At 34.4% G+C, this 16,556-nt stretch overlaps 1 protein-coding gene and 1 long non-coding RNA gene across 2 annotated transcripts in view; both read right to left on the bottom strand.

Annotated features, from left to right (window-relative positions):
* Positions 1-16,556, bottom strand: part of LOC139971018 (uncharacterized) — a 62,134-nt gene that overhangs the window by 35,737 nt on the left and 9,841 nt on the right. The gene's annotated exons all lie outside the window — the stretch shown is intronic.
* Positions 5,579-16,556, bottom strand: part of LOC139971070 (uncharacterized) — an 11,633-nt gene continuing 655 nt past the window's right edge. Inside the window, exons 1-5 of the long non-coding RNA XR_011794309.1 lie at positions 13,186-16,556; positions 9,181-11,266; positions 8,659-8,770; positions 6,972-7,169; positions 5,579-6,391 (exon numbers count right to left, since the gene is read on the bottom strand). The exon at positions 13,186-16,556 is cut by the window's right edge and continues 655 nt beyond it. This is a non-coding gene — a long non-coding RNA (uncharacterized lncRNA). The remainder of the gene's footprint in view (positions 6,392-6,971; positions 7,170-8,658; positions 8,771-9,180; positions 11,267-13,185) is intronic.

The following is a 16,556-nucleotide window of genomic DNA, read 5'->3' as shown; positions in this document are numbered from 1 at the left end:
TTACAGTATGTATATACCCATATACCACTCACACGACACCATATGAACTTGGTGAACCTAACATTACCCTAGAAATTTGGTAGGAGAGGTCATGAAACTCATGGCAAGTACTATCAAAATTAATGCGTAATTTGTTCAACTGACGAGGCTAAGTCAGGTTCAAAATGCAGTTTCACGTGTACGCGTTTTAAGAAAACGCAGGTAAAAACTGCTATGACCACAAGTTATACTTTCTTAAAGAAATGACCGTATTGCTACACATCTTCAACTTCAGCTTATCCACTGTATTCTAAAAAAATATGGGATACGACAAACGTACTGCTCATATGGACACCTGCGTGGTAAACTTAAAGAACCTTCGGCAGGATGAACGATATAATTAGCAACAATGGTGAATAAATATACTCCTAACTCATTCCAGGAAGGTACTAATGATCGAGCCACCGGAGTTGTCTGTGGTTCGTTTCATTGAGTCGATCCAGGCTGCAAGGAACGGATCATTAAGATTGCGCTACCATGCAGAGAAACATTGGCAAAACCTTTGAAAGATGCTTGCAATTCTAAAGCAGTGGCTCTCGACCATGAAATTTTCGAATGAAAACGAACAAACGGGATTGGTTGGAATCCTCAATGGATTGAAACCGTGAATCGCACTTTTAGCGAGTGAAATGTAAGATATCCGTTCCTTTAATTTGTTAATACCGCCACATGCACTTTGTAATACATTGTGATGAACTGTAGAGTACGACTGCCAAACAGCTAATGATCAATTATACAACAGTATGCCTATGACCGCTTTCCATTTATAGGACAAAACGCTGAATAATTAGCCAAAAAGGAAATAGCGCTTCCGTAGCAGTTCCGACAAGTTTGGAAACTAATAAAATATGTTACGAGGATGCATACAGTTGGCGGCCTTTTCCACCTTACGGACACAATGTACGTCAGAAAGTTAATCCTAAGGACGATATTAAGTTATTGCTTAATAAAATGTTAACGGCACTACCTATATCTGTCTTTATGCTCCCATTAAAAGTTACATCTTACTTTTGTCATTATAAGCCATATATATTTATTTTATTTGGGTTTATCTTTTTGTATTTCTTTTCGGGCCTACTTCTAGACACGTTTTTTCCTGTAATATTATTTACTTTAGAGACAGTACTGTAATATTTTCTCTCCCTTTTTGATAAATCGATGGAAGTCGTAATAGAAAAATAAGTTATTATGCTTAAGTTAAGACATGTGCTAAAGACTTGTTAACATGTAGGCATTGATACTGATGAACTCAGTTGAAGTTTGTGACAACGATACGTAGTTTATATGATGTTGTCATTACATGCTGGAGATATATTGTTGGAATGGTGTTGCACTCATTTCTCAATATGTCAATGTGAACTTCATTTTCAACTCTCAAGCGTACACTCCGTCCGCCGATACGTCACGGTGAAAGGTTCCATACGTTTTTAATACCCAGATTCTACACAAGCCTGTCATTAAACATAGAACAAAGGAAGACACAACGGAATGACACACCTTAAACAGATGTTAATTCAAATTGTTAATTTCACGATTATGGAAGCCATCATGATGTTATTTTGAGACACGAGGATTAATGTCGTAAACAGAACATGTAGACAAAATTGGAACTATGTACAAGCTGTTACTAAAATAAAACATATTTTACATTTAATATAACGATGGCCTAGGTTTCACGACGGTTTCTCTACGTCATAATTTATCAAGTTCATAACCTTAGTGTTAGCATCATTTCGTTGTTTTGTATTAATATGTTATAACAGGGGAAGCAGCATTCATACCAACAAATAACAGCATATATATATATATATATATATATATATATATATATATATATATATATATATATATATATATATATATATATATATATAAATATATATATATATATACATATAGATATATATATATAAATATATATATATATAGATATATATATATAAAGATATATATATAGATATAGATATGTGTCAATATATATTTATAATTGAAAATAGTAGTTAGTTAGAAAATACAAACCTTAATGTTGTCCTTATGACAATCGTACAATCGAGATTCCTATCTAATGTTGAGATAAGTAGTTTCAATAGGAATATGAATCAATGTCGTATCCTTCCTTGGACACAAAGTATCTCAGAAAGGAAATCTGGAGAGATTCTATTATTGCGCAATGAAATGTTAACGACACTACCTACATTCGTCTTTATGGCCCCATTAACAAGTTACATCTTTTGTCATTATAAGCCATACGTGTCTATTTTATTGGGGTTTTTGTTTTGTATTTCTTTCCGGGCCTGCTTCTAGGAACCTTTACCCCCTGTAATGATATTTTCTTCAGGGACAGTACGGTAATATTTGTTCTCCCTTTTAGATAAATTGATTGAAGGCGTAATAGAAAAATAAATTATTAAGGTTAAGTTAAGACATGAGTTAAATACTTGTTAACATGTGGGCATACTTTTTAAGAAAAAGTCGACCACGAAAGAACCTGGGCACGAAAACCAAACTACCGAACGACTGATCCGCTCTCAACCCTAGTCCCCTTGCATCGGGACTGTGACTGTGTGATCATCGTCAGGTGTGCATCACCATTCCCCTCGAAAGGGTACAGATACTACGCATGATCTTAGCCAAAAGGCCGAGAAGCGGGCATTGGTGGTGATAAACTCAGTTGAAGTTTGTGAGAATGATACGTAGTTTATACGATATTTTCATTATATATGTTGGAGATATATCGTTGGATGGTGTTTTTTCTCAATATGTCAATGTGACATTCATTTTGAATTCCTAAGCGTACAATCCGTCCGCCGATACATCACGGTGAAAGGTTTAATACGTTTTAATACTCAGATACTACACAAGCCTGTCATTAAACATAGAACAATGATAAAAGAAGGAAATACCTCAAACATGTTACTTTAAACTGTTTATTTTACGATTATGGAAAGCCATGATGTTGTTATTTTGAGACACGAAGATTAAAGTCGTTAACAGTACATGCAGACAAAATGGGATATATGTACAAGCGGTTACTAAAATAAAACATAGTTTACATTAAGATAAAAGTGGCTTTGCTTTCAAGACAACAACGCTGTACGTCCTAATTTATCAAGTTCATAACCTTAGTGTTAGCAAAATTTCGTTGTTTTGTATTGATGTGTTATAAGAAGGGAAGCAGCATTGATATCAACAAATAACAGCATATTTATATATATATATATATATATATATATATATATATAGATATATATATATATATAAATATATATATATATATATAGATATATATTAATTTATATTAATAATTTAAAATAGTAGTTAGTTAGAAAATCCAGAACAGTGAAAAAGCTCCAGCCCACACCTATATATATGTAATAAAGCTTGCTGGTCTCTTCGGTGTACAATTTCCGCCATATCAAACATCAATGTTGTCCTTATAACAGTCGTACAGTCGAGATTCCTATCTAATGTTGAGAAAAGTAGTTTCAATAGGAATATGAATCGATGTCAATGTCGAATTTACATTTAAAAGAACTATAACACTTATTGTTCCTTAATCTCAGTCCGCACAAGAAATTTCATATTAAAAAGTTTTCTTGCCATAATTTACAATTTCTATGCACAATGCGAAGGAAAACAAATACATATTGTAAGGTGAATATTATGTCATCGATATTTATATTTAAACACATCAAAGTTGATATGGAATATAGAGTTAATAATAATACTAATTTACATAGCGCATTATACCGACGGTCTCAATGCGCTTTACAAGACAAAAAATTGTAAAAAACTACAGCAAAGTAGAACAAAAACTTAAAGACACACGAAAGGATCGAAACAATTACAAAGTCCAATGAGAGTAGCACGTAAATAAGTGAGTTTTTATGACGTTATTTAATTTGTGTATTATAGAAGTATTTCTTATGTGGGTGGGGAGAGAGAGTGTTTCAGAGTTTGGAGGCCGCAAATTGAAAAGGACGCTCACCGTACGTCTTAGTTCTAATTTTTGGTGGTCTTAGGAGAATAGCACTGTTAGCTCTTAGTGAGCGAGTTTGAATTGGTAAGGTGAGTAAGTTGTAATATAGTTTGGGGCAAAACCACGAATGGCTTTGTAAGTCAGGGTGGGAAGTTTGTACTTTACTCTTCCAGAAACAGGAAGCCAATGAAATTGGTGGAGAATATGTTTAAAGTGGTATATGTTATCTGTGAGGGTAACTAATTTGGCGCCAATGTTTTAAATGCGCTGATGCTAAGAGAATTAGTAATCAGGAAGACCAAAAAAAGGCTGTTATAACAGTCAAGTCTGTATAAAACAAAAGCATAGATAATTGTCTCGGTCAAATTTTGATCAAGATATTTGCAAATTGGCTAGATTTCTTACAGCGTGTGAAGCAGAGCGGTAGATATGTTATTTAAATGTGGTATCAATGTGAGTTTATCATCACAATTACACCCAGGTCTGTAACAGAGGGAACGGGAGATATACATGAATCGTTAATCTTAACGGTGGTTACAGGGGTGACAGTAAAGACCCTTGACGTAACATGCATCAATTCGGTTCATGTTGTCATTGAGAATTAGCTTATACATTATTCTAGTTGTTCAATAGTCTGATCCTTTTCATCAATTTTCATTGAAACATAAACTTGTGAATCTTCTGAATAAATCATTCCTTGTAGACCGTGATATATGATGATGATACGACAGTAATAATATAGTTAACATGACCAATGAAGTTTAACGCATAAATTCTGTTGTAGAGTAACATTACTTTGTTTAGAGCATTAGCGTTTTGTAACGATGGATGTCAAAACACCGCAACAACTTTAAAACAAAATCCAGGTCATGTCCTTTAAATTCTTCCAGTGACAAATTTGTTTAGTCTACCAGTCTAGGGGAAGTGTTCTCGTGACTACACGATTCAATTTTGCAATGCGTTCGTTTATTTTGTCATTTGAAAACAACTGCTTCCTCCATGCAATTGTGAAAGTTACTCGAAGCCTATAAAAGAAACGTGGATTGTTAGTTTAGTTTGTTAGTGAAATAACACAAAATGATCCAATAATTTATACGGAATATTAAACTAGACTAATATTAAACTAAACTGTTCTTGACGTGAAATCAAAACTTCTTAAATTGTACTGAAGCATAATTCAAATGTGCACTTAGTTAGTAGTGGTTTCCTAATATATTGTATTTATTTAGTAGATTCAGTATCTTTGTCTAGTTGTAATCTATAACAAATACATATAATATATGCATATCTCATATTTGCTATATTACATGATGCTAGTCTGTTGGCATTGGTAGTTACCTACTTTATACATTATACATTTGTATACAACAAAAAAAGATGTCAGCTATTGGCCTACCATCCAAGTTGGTGAAGATCCACTTTACCAAGCTTGACGTACATTTTAATACGAAATGAATACCTAAATCCTAACTTTAACATTTCCGTAAGAGGCTTAGATTGTTTATTATAGGGATATCCCGATGTTTATTCATTGTCAAAGTATTGTTGATATTTGAATGTTTATGTCGGTGTACCTTATTTTATTTTATGTTGGCTTAGTCTCAGTGACTTTATACCGTTATGTGGAATTCGAATGATGATGCGTCACGAATTACCAACGGTACATATTATATGTGTCCATTAGTAAGGGACAGCAAAGATGTTATCGTGAGAACTGATCTTTGTCATGGAAATAATTTTACAAGTTGTACAATGACTTTTTCATAGACCTAATCATGTAAGACCTCTGTATTCCGTTGAAATTAAATAGTTTAAAATGTTCTTGCATTTATTTTTTAATTTTAACCTGAGCGCCACTCAGCTTAATACTTACAAAAAACATTGCAAATGACACATATTTATCATTGATATCAGACTCAATATTCATTTCAACTTGTAGCGGTCATATCGGCATTTATATTTATTTCGATCGCGTGGGTTGATGCCAATTTTATTCCGCCTTAATACATTGTTTCATAATTTGCTTCATTCGTAAAATCCACATTTTTGGGGATTTCGTAGTCAGTCGCGTCACACTTTCCATCATTACGTTGATAAGCTGAAAAATTCGCTTCGAGATTGTCTGTAATGCTCATTGGTGGGACCATGACTTCAGCATTAGGTTGACACATTGCTGCTTTCCTGCGTCAGCATTAGCATATGTATTAACCGTTGCATCGGCTGGTTGTGAAAAGATTGCTTCATTCGTTGAAACTGGTTTAGGAAATCCATTAGTCTTCAAAAATCGAATATATATTGATAGAGCACCAACGACAAGCACAAGGATTGATACTGATACTAGAAGAACAGCCACGACCGGAATACAGTCGCATGCTGTTAGTTGTTTGTGATTGCCGTTGAAGGAGGGTGTAGCGAATGTCAATGGACCATGAAATATAAAAGAAGACATGCCATTAAACAAGAGAAATATCCATTTAACTATTTTGATGCTAAACTGTATTAGGATACTAATCGTCAAACAAAGGAGTTAGATCATATTCAAGTATACAAAGTCTTTATCTACTCATTGGTTTTTCCTATTGGCTTCAGACGCTTAACAAGCAAAGGTCATAGTATGTGAGCTTACTCAACGAATAATGATTTGTTTTGCATAGGAATAATAGCTTTTATTCAGTACGCGATCATGACAATGGTGTCCAACATTTTATTGCTATGTTTTTCTTTTCAATTATTGCTGAAGTAGAAGCAGTCAAAACTTCTGACCCTTGCTAGAGAAGTACTGATTCTAAGTTTGGTATTTGTTCGGTCTTGGTAGATCTGAGACGCATAGAGTGACAGTAACTATTAACAGATACTGGCCTATTGCTACTATTACAAAAAACAATCACTTCAACAATATAATTATCGTTAGAGGACATAACAATACCGGTACTGACTAGGTTGTGTGTCTTACCATCTGTCATTTGTTCTTTACTATAACTCGCCAATGATGTGGTTGATGCAATATAATGTACGGCTGCGGTCGTTGAAGTTGTGGTAGTTTCACGTTGCAATACGTTGATGGTAACTCCTGTGGCGCCTATCCTACTACAGTTACATTCGATGTAGTAATTTTGATGAGATCTTGTTGCAGTGAACGTTCTTGATGAATCTTGAATAAAAAATATTATTGCTGATATGTAAATATTATCTATAACATGACATTTACAGTTTCACAAATCGTGAGCTTTTTAGAAGTTCAACTTTGATTTGGTGAATGTCTCTGTATCTCTAAAGTAAAGATATTTTATTTTACAGAAATGAATACTTCTGGTTTATAACCAAGACTAGATAAAATGATTGTCATGATATTAGCCAGTATTGCTGTGTTGTGGTAAATCTGGAAATCTTCCACTTTCACCCTCATGTTAAAATTTCATCACTCATAAGACTGTATGCATTCACACAAAGATAAACAGCGGCATAAGAATCCGCCAAAAACAAATGTCAGACAAAATTAAAGACAGAGATTTCATAGTTTCGTTTTGTTTCGTTCCATAGAACTATGTTTCAGAATATTCCATCTTTAATAGAATAAAAACAATAAACAACCAGACAAATGACAGGAAGAGATTTACATACATCGCAAAAATGTTAAGTTTAGTTAAGAAGAACAAAAAAATTAACTTGCTCAAACCCGAAACCATTTATGGATATATTTGATTGCTATAGTTTGTTTTGCTAGAAATGGTTGGGACAGCACTGACAAAAGCTTAACTTGATATTTTTAAACTAATTCTGGTTTGTTCTTTCGGTATCTTGGTTCTAGTCGGTGTTAGATGCTACAGCAGTGGTCTAGGAAGGTAATAACATTGAGTTGGATGGCGGAAACCGGTGTTGTTCAGGGTATCCTCAGAAACATTTTAGTTTTGTAAATGGGTCGGTGCACCAAATGTGGCGTTAAAAATTCCACCTGTTCAGTTCTTTATTTCTCCTTTTTCTCTACATATCAAGTATTTTCTCACACTGTCAACTATTTACTAAAAATGTCATCTTCTTTCTCAAAAGTCGAACTGTGTATATAAAAAATACCAGCTACGACCTTATTTTTGTTTCAGATTGTTTTCTTCTTAAGTTTTCGGTAGGAAATGTCTTGTAGGTACTGTTAAGAACTTGTAGGAACATATGGAAAATGTAAGATCAAATTGAAATTCAACCTTGTAAAGCTTTCCTGTAAATTATATAATAAGGTCTTTGATGAAGGTACCAGTTTTTAATTGCAGAAGCCAAACCCCATTTGCGAGTTCTTAAAAAAAATGCCATAACATGGCTTAGTGAGAAGAACACTCAGGTGAAACCCAACTAATATGTTGCTTTAATAGATAACCTTTAGTTCTGAAAAGTGACATGAGGGTTTTCTTCCTTGAGAATGAATTGTTGTTCAGTTAATCTCCAACGTCACCGTCAAACCGTTCGAGTGGTCGTTGATGACGTTCGATGAAGAGAAGCAGCATATAGGGCCAATACCATATATGTATCTTAGATACCGTTAAGATTTATGGATTTCATACCAAGAAAATACACTGATAACAGTTAACAGCAATTTTTAATCAAACATGTAAAGTTTTGGGAACCCTCCTTCAGTCTCCATGTTTACCTACCTTCAGAACAGTTGTGCGAGTTACTGGTGTTTGGACAATTTACTCTTATATCTTCACCCTCTGTAACGTTGATTACATCCGTCTGCTTGTGACTAACATTACTTGAATCGAACTGAAACCAAAATATAGTTCAAACATTGATGCATGCAGTCAGGATCTTTCTCCTATTAATAATAAAATTGGTATAAAATGTCCTTTTCGAAAATGAAAACAATACATACGTACTTTCAAAACCACCTACTAATTAATGTATGATAAAAAATGGATATCACTGAAAGCGAACTCGTATACTGTTTCTTTCTTGAAACTAAGATCAGACGTAAACCGTCTATGTAAATACCAAAGTAAGAAATATCTATTAACAAAACATTTGTGAGCGTTATATCATAAACTCGTCATTACAACGGAGAGCATGATCAAGTTTTCCTTAACACTATTTTATTCCATCTTGTTGGTTAATCTAATGTCTAATGAATATTAAATCAAATTTCAAATGTTTTCCTAAAACATTTAAATTCTTACCATCAAAACGCTATTGACGAGGACTTCAAATTGGCAACCGACAAACAATCGTTCACACGCAATGGCATATGGTGGGTTTGAGGCACAAAGACATTGCTAATATCCAGCTACACGATTATCTATGTCAGTTAAACGAGAACGTTTCGTCCATCATATGTTTTTTCGTGACAAGCTTTATAGCTGTTCTTGCATTCTCGTTCAAAGAGGTTAGTTCGACTTGTATTTGCAAGGTAGATAAACCAATAAAAATACGGACAGTTTCCATCTATTTCACATTCGAAGGTGACATTTTGACCGATGGCTGCGGTTGTACTTTCATCTGGATAGGCAGTCTCAGTACAAGGTGTACTAATGCTCATACAACAATGGATGAAAGATAATGATCCCAAAAAGATATAAACATGCATGATAATTTGATTAATGTTCCTTCTTGTCTACGGATTAAAGAGAATTCTGCGGTTCGAAGATAAACGTTAGTAAGTAGTACAAGCAAACCAGCACTAACAATTTGAACACGTTATAGCTGCAATAGCACGTTGATCCAATTATCGAATAAGACAGAGAAATTTGTTTCAAGCTGGCTCTGATGTAGTTATATCTTCATTGGAATATTTTCGTTTTCAGTATTAAAGTTATCCAACTCATAAATCACTGACTGACACCCAGCGTAATAAAACATTCGTTTGCACGCTGAATAAAAGTGTTAAAATAATCTTATGTGACTGTACACGATGCAACAGCCTAAGAACATTAAATAAACAGAATTCTGTTTTATTCTTTCAAGCTCGAGCTGGAAGCTGTCCTTCTTAAGTTGTTTATTAATTGGTTTGTACGGTAGCGTATATCTTCATGTATTTCAGCACGACATTTCTATACTGCAGCAGTTGAGAAGATATTAGCACCTTCTCCACCATATCTTCACTATTAAGCTATGATCATGCATCATATTATAAGATAGAAGCACCTAGAAGTACAAGGAAGTAGTTGAACTTCAAAACTAATTTCAAAAGGAATGAAAAACATTTAAAGGGAAACCCAATATGAAACGATGATTCTTGGCAGTTTTCCATCCTCTCGATAGGTACAAGGATATTTTGACAAACACTTAACATTGTGCTCTGTTGGTGGCAATGCTAAAAGAAGGAGAAAAAAAAACGAGATATACACCGCCCCTAGTTGTGGATTCATGGATCTGCGCCTGTCTTTTATGAGTAATTTTGCGTTATCCTGTACCAATATAATTCACTGAAATATAGGTGTCTCCGACAAAAAGGGTAATTAACTTGATGAATATACTTTCCTCTTCAGGCGGCGTTATTTTATAACACATTTAAGTTGAACACAAAAGGATTAGACTTGTCGTGAACAATTGCTCACGACAAGCCTAATCTTTGGGATGTCCTTTGCCAACGTTTGGTTGAATTGTTGCAACTTTTTGTAAAACATTGAAGAACGTAGTAGTAGGGTTTGCTGTAGTGAAGCCACAATTTTCAAATTTCGAATATATTTGGTATATATATGAATCGTGTCACAGATGAATCTTGAAAAAGAAATCATTTTGCAAAAATTTGAAACGTTTATTCACATTATATAATGTCGTGATCAGGCAAAGCACAAAGAAAATGCGTGTCATCATATAAAATGGTTTATAGTTTATCATGACCGGTAGCTGCAGATCCTTACACCTTTATAGTACAGATTGAGTTGATAAAACTCTAAGGCCTCGAAGTGGTCGCGTCTAGAGAGGGTGGCTAAGAAAAAGAGAACCAGTTGATCTTAACTCTTGATTTTTAGAAAATGTCAGTGCATGCGCTTACACCTTTTGGTGCATTCTTCCGACTGATTGGGAAAAATTTAAGTTAATTTATTAATAAACATTGTATTGTTGTGAATTTTATGGTGATTGCATCATTTTGGTGATAACAATGGCCCCAAAACGATGTCAATCTGTCCTATTACGCTACATTTCCAGGTGGTTTCTTCACCAAAATTTGTTTCCAAGAAGTGTGGATAACTGGCTGCAAAGGAGAGAGACAAGGTATTAGGAACCAATGTAATATGTTGACACGTAAGTCCACTGGAATCTCTAAAGAAATGAAAGAAATTTATAGTAAGTGGTTTGTAAATGCAAATTACAGGGGACACAAATTATAATGTGATTAAATAGTCGGTTCAGATCCCATTCGTCGCAGGTTGTTTAGTTTGGTCTATACTAAATTTTCGAAATGTTACAGTATTACAAATCAAATAACAATCTAACTTAGTAGATAGTGTCCAGCTAGTTGTGCATTTTAGTAAGTAAACTTTTTAAAATAATGTCTTTGAAATTCTTATGCAAGTTTTGGGATTTTCCATAAAGTCAATAAGCACAGTTTATCCTTAAGGTGCTTTTATAATGATAAATATGAGGAACATTTTCCAACGACACCTGATTTCGCTTCTCGCTATTCCCACACCTAAAATCGTGTAATTTAAGTCTTTTCGTTTGCAATGCATGTTTTTACCGATATACATACATAATCTTACCATCAAACTTTCTTGTAAACGTCCTTACTCTCGCACAGAACGATCAAATTGTTACGAGCAAAAGTGATAGGAACTTGTAACTCACATATACACTTTGATAATATTCCGGTGTATTACCAGCTACGTCAGTTAAAAGAAGAACGTGTTGTCCATTTAGCGCCTTTTTCTGACATGCCTTATTTTCGTCATTGCAATAACTTTCCAAGATGTCATCGTAGTTGGTATTGTCAAAATAGATCCGCAAGACATTCCTCGGAAAGCCTGGCCAAAACGAACATTAGCTTGTTACATTTTGACCTACTACTGCATTGTAGTTTGATTGTGAAAACATTGGTTGCAAATACTGTTCATGCACAGAAATATGTGAAGGAAAGAGAAAGACCCTAGAAAGATGGAATTAAACATCGCTAGTTCTTGGAGAACTCAGTAGCAGTAATTTTGCGGTTACATGATTTATGAACCAATAATGAATCTATATGTAGACGCTTTAAATGAATTCATAAATATCTTTGAATATTTCACTTTCCAGGTCAGTATCAAATAATCCAATGTAAACATCTGAGAGTTTTGCAACTATATATTCCGTCGCTATGGACATCCAGTGGTATAACAACAAAATGCTATCACTCGAACATGTGAACTAAAGCATTCAAGTTACAAAGAAGAAAAGTGAACGAACTTAAAGATTTTTTTTTAATATATCTCTTGTTTGCTTCTCTGCTTGGGCTATCTATACTTCAGTTGGACAAGTTATATCTTGAATATCTGTGATCACTCTAGTATTGGTTAATCTAATGAACTAATAACGCCGTATGGGCAGAATATCCATCTATGATGCTACGATGAATTAACTGTGACTGCTACAGGCTTTCGAAGCACTGTGAGGTTATCGAATTCGATATGGTTGATGTAATGATTTATATGTACTGATGATACCCTATATATACATAATAAGTCAACAAAGATGTTTCCATCAAGCCAGGAAATCTACCATTGATAATGTACCTTTATACGCGCAAAGGAGGATAATGTGCGGGTTCTCGTCGAAACAGTGATAATCGTAGACATACAATTTGTGCAGATGTGTTGGGAAATCTTACTGATATTTCTTTCCGAACAAACCCTGACTTAAAATTAGACAAAATTGTATTTACATAAAAAGAGTTCATGGCATGAATGAATTGTGACTGAACAATATAACATAGATATATTAAATGTTTCTCTCTACATACACAATTAAGTGGTCCATGTGTTAAAGTGAAACAATTTTAACATCAGCATTACAGAATCACAATGTCGATGCATTCATCGCTCCATCGAAACAGAAAGATCGTCTCGAATTGTGCGCTATATCATCATGCGAGTAAATACCTTTAGGGTTTCATCGGTATGATAGTCTAGCGTAAGACAGTGTTTTCATACATTAATGTATCGTTATTTGTGTACACCAAAGAAAATGTGAAAGAAAACAAAACTCACTTCAAGAAAATTCAAGGACACGTAGTCTCTACGTGTAGCCACCGTCCTATCGTGTGCTAACTATTCGATTAAGCAAAAAATGGCGTTGGTGCACGTCATTAAATTATTATGCTACAGCAATAAATGAACAGGACTGACTTGTGGAAAGCCGTCAGTGTATGATATACGCACTATTATGCAATGATGCGGCATCATCATTTTCGGAAACAAGCATAAGTAAATTATTAGATCTGGTGTTTGAATGGAAAATGAAATGATTATAAACATGTAAAGTGAAATATTGTTTCTATTTATTTGGTCGATTCCCTTCGCTTCATAATACGATGCTAAACTTCTCAAAATATGATCGCCAAAAGTAAGTAAAAAAGGTACGTAAAGAACGGGTAGCATTATTGTAACCTAGCTTTGAATCCTGTTTAACATATAATTAGTAAGTTGGACATTGTAATTACACCCAACCGCTACGAGTTGCATGTGTGTGTTTCTTTTCAGTCTTACTGAAGTATGTAGTTTATAACAAAGATACGCAACATGCCCCAAGACCACTCCGATGATAACACGGTGGCAGAGAGTTATATTATATAACGGATACCATGGTGACCAGCTTACAGGCTCCTGAAACCTCAGGAAACTAATCAACATATTTTGTTATTACTACAAAAGCACGTAAAGTAGCCTAAAATTTTGTAATTTTACTTAGCCATGCACAACGATACTGTACTACTATCGTTAACTTTAACGTTAGGCTGAACATTGTTATGTTTCCAAGCAACAAAAACTCCCACAATGACGTTGACACTGGACAAATATTTTCCGTTTCCGATATCAGGAAGCTATACTTTATAATTTAAATATCAATTTTGATTCCTTCCTGCTGCTTTTAATTGTTATGACTCTTCGCCATATCTTCATAGTGTGATAGCCTACTGACGGCGCTACAAAACGTCAAATTAGAATATCATATGTTGACAAAATGAAGCGACATTCATTCAAAGGATCATTATCAAATAGGACAATATATCAAAAGTTTAGAAGAAAACGACAGGGTTTATTCAACTTCTCTGGATCTTGCTTAGCATATCCCGGAATTACATCAGATTACTTAACATGTGCCTTTGATATACAATCCCAATTCCCTTTCTTAGGATTAAAAAGATATGCATCAGTGGTGTAAAATGTGAGTCGAAATTAATATGACAATAATAAATGCAAAATCACAGTCAGCATTTAACATTACATTTTTTTTCCTGAATACGAGATGAACACAGGGAGCAATCAACTTTGGTCACATGCGTGTATCAGTGTGTATCAGTGTGTATCTTTAACTAGTTATTTGTCTTCAAAGTTCGACGAGATATGGTTTACCACGCGATAAAGAAACACTACATTATTATATGGCTGCTTGAAAATATTTTGTTCTAAATTACGATTCCTACAAACAGGGTGGTTATTATCAAGTAACTGACAAATTGACAATATTATTAATGTGACTTGAGATGTGTTAATCTCAAAATAGTTTCCCATGAGTACCCCGGAAAAATTTTTCGTTTGAAGCTTTGTGTCTATTGCCCATAAAAATTCTCTTACAGAAAAATATTATTGCTTAGTTGCCTTTAATGTTTTGGTCACCGTTGATGATATAAATATTAGCAAAGTGGTACGTCTTTTTGTTCCAAACAAACGTCAGTACTTGTAGTTAAAACCTACGGAAAATAATCGTATTATATATAAGGTAATAGATAATAATGCAAGTACTTTATACTGTTATAAAAATTAAGCATTGCATTGCCCATCCACGAAATTGTGCGTAATGTAAGTGATTTGTAGACTTCATATTCGCAGTTCGATTGTATGTTCACACGTTCAAATGAAACTATTTTACTTCCGTATTCTCGTTGCCCGTCATGCATGGATATTAATTCAGTTCCACTGTATCTCTACCTGCCTATTTATCTTTTATATACTAATCTAAATATATTTTTGGTCATAGAGGTTAATAAAACAAATTTGATCAATAAAGTTGTTTCCATATCATTTTATACTTTCAGTGATATTCAAAATTTGCGACTGTTTAATGTAGCTGCCAACAAATGGTTTTATCGATGTGATAACGTTTGGAAGGAGACAATGCATAAACCCATTGCGACAACTAAGTAAAGACAAATAATATAACAAGAACAACGCCATTTGGGTAAAAATATTGACAGAGGTGAAGTAGAGTATTTGCTCTCTGTAAAATATGCACATATAATGTTTCCTTCTCCCTAATACCTCAGTGCGTTTAGTGGATTTACTATAATGCGTGACGGTGTTCGTAGAACTACTATTAAGACAATTGATTTAAAAACTTGATAGGATCGTCGTGGGTAGCGTAAAAGCGAAACTTCTATTGTTACTTTTAGAAAATTGTCCTTACAATATGACACGTTACGGCTTTCAACACAACAACAGGTATTCGGGGGAGTCTTAATCAGGAAAGTCGTTTCAAGGTATTGCAGCTAGCGATGGTTTACGTTTAAGAAATAAACAAATGCTTAGCTTCAAAGAGTTATCGAAGATATTGTAATTCCTTTCAGTATATAATACAATCATTACAATTTACATATATTTATCAAGTAAACAACTTGATACAGTAATCAGTGGCGTATCCAGGATTTTCTGACCCGAGGGGCGCGAATTACTATCTAAGCGGAGCGCCACCATCGGTTGGCGCGCAGCGTACAAGAAAATTTCTGGTTTTGATACCCCCAGATTACCGGAAATGGCACTTCTCGAGCTTGAAACTGACCAACCAGATGTACACTTTTGCCTGAGAACCAAGTATTTCCATATGTTTTTTTTTCCATCTATAACCTTTTTGAAGATTGCCATCAGTCACACATCATGTTCGACCTCATCACATCTCCTGCGGATCATTGCTTTTGTAGGTGGTTCTAAGTCGCGGCCCACTATACCCGTCAGCTCCACTTTTCAAGGTTTTAAGCCCATTATTTGTTCAGAATTTGAAAATTCACGATTAATTCACTTCAAAACATACCCATAATGCAATGTTGCACAAAATTTCATCTATGGACAATCAATACAGAAAAACCTCCTTCAACCCCAAACAGACTAGTCAAATTTGCGCGAGTAGAGGGAAGTATGATGAAGAATGTTGGTCAGGGAATTTTCGAAAATTTCGACACAGTTAATTTATTGGTGTACAAATAATGAAACCTCTTTAAGGAAATAGATATTTTCGAAACCGAACACTACACACATCGACAGTTTTGAACATGGGCGCAGATCAGTCTTAGATAATGGTGGGAACGCGAGTCTGTTCTCTGACACTATCTAAGCGGAGCGCGACCATGGGTTCGCGCGTAGCGTAC

The sequence above is a fragment of the Apostichopus japonicus genome, chromosome 1, assembly GCF_037975245.1.
Source record: "Apostichopus japonicus isolate 1M-3 chromosome 1, ASM3797524v1, whole genome shotgun sequence".
NCBI lineage: Eukaryota > Metazoa > Echinodermata > Holothuroidea > Aspidochirotida > Stichopodidae > Apostichopus > Apostichopus japonicus.
The sequence above is the reverse complement of the archived record's forward strand: the minus strand, read 5'-3'. Positions and strand labels throughout refer to the sequence as shown.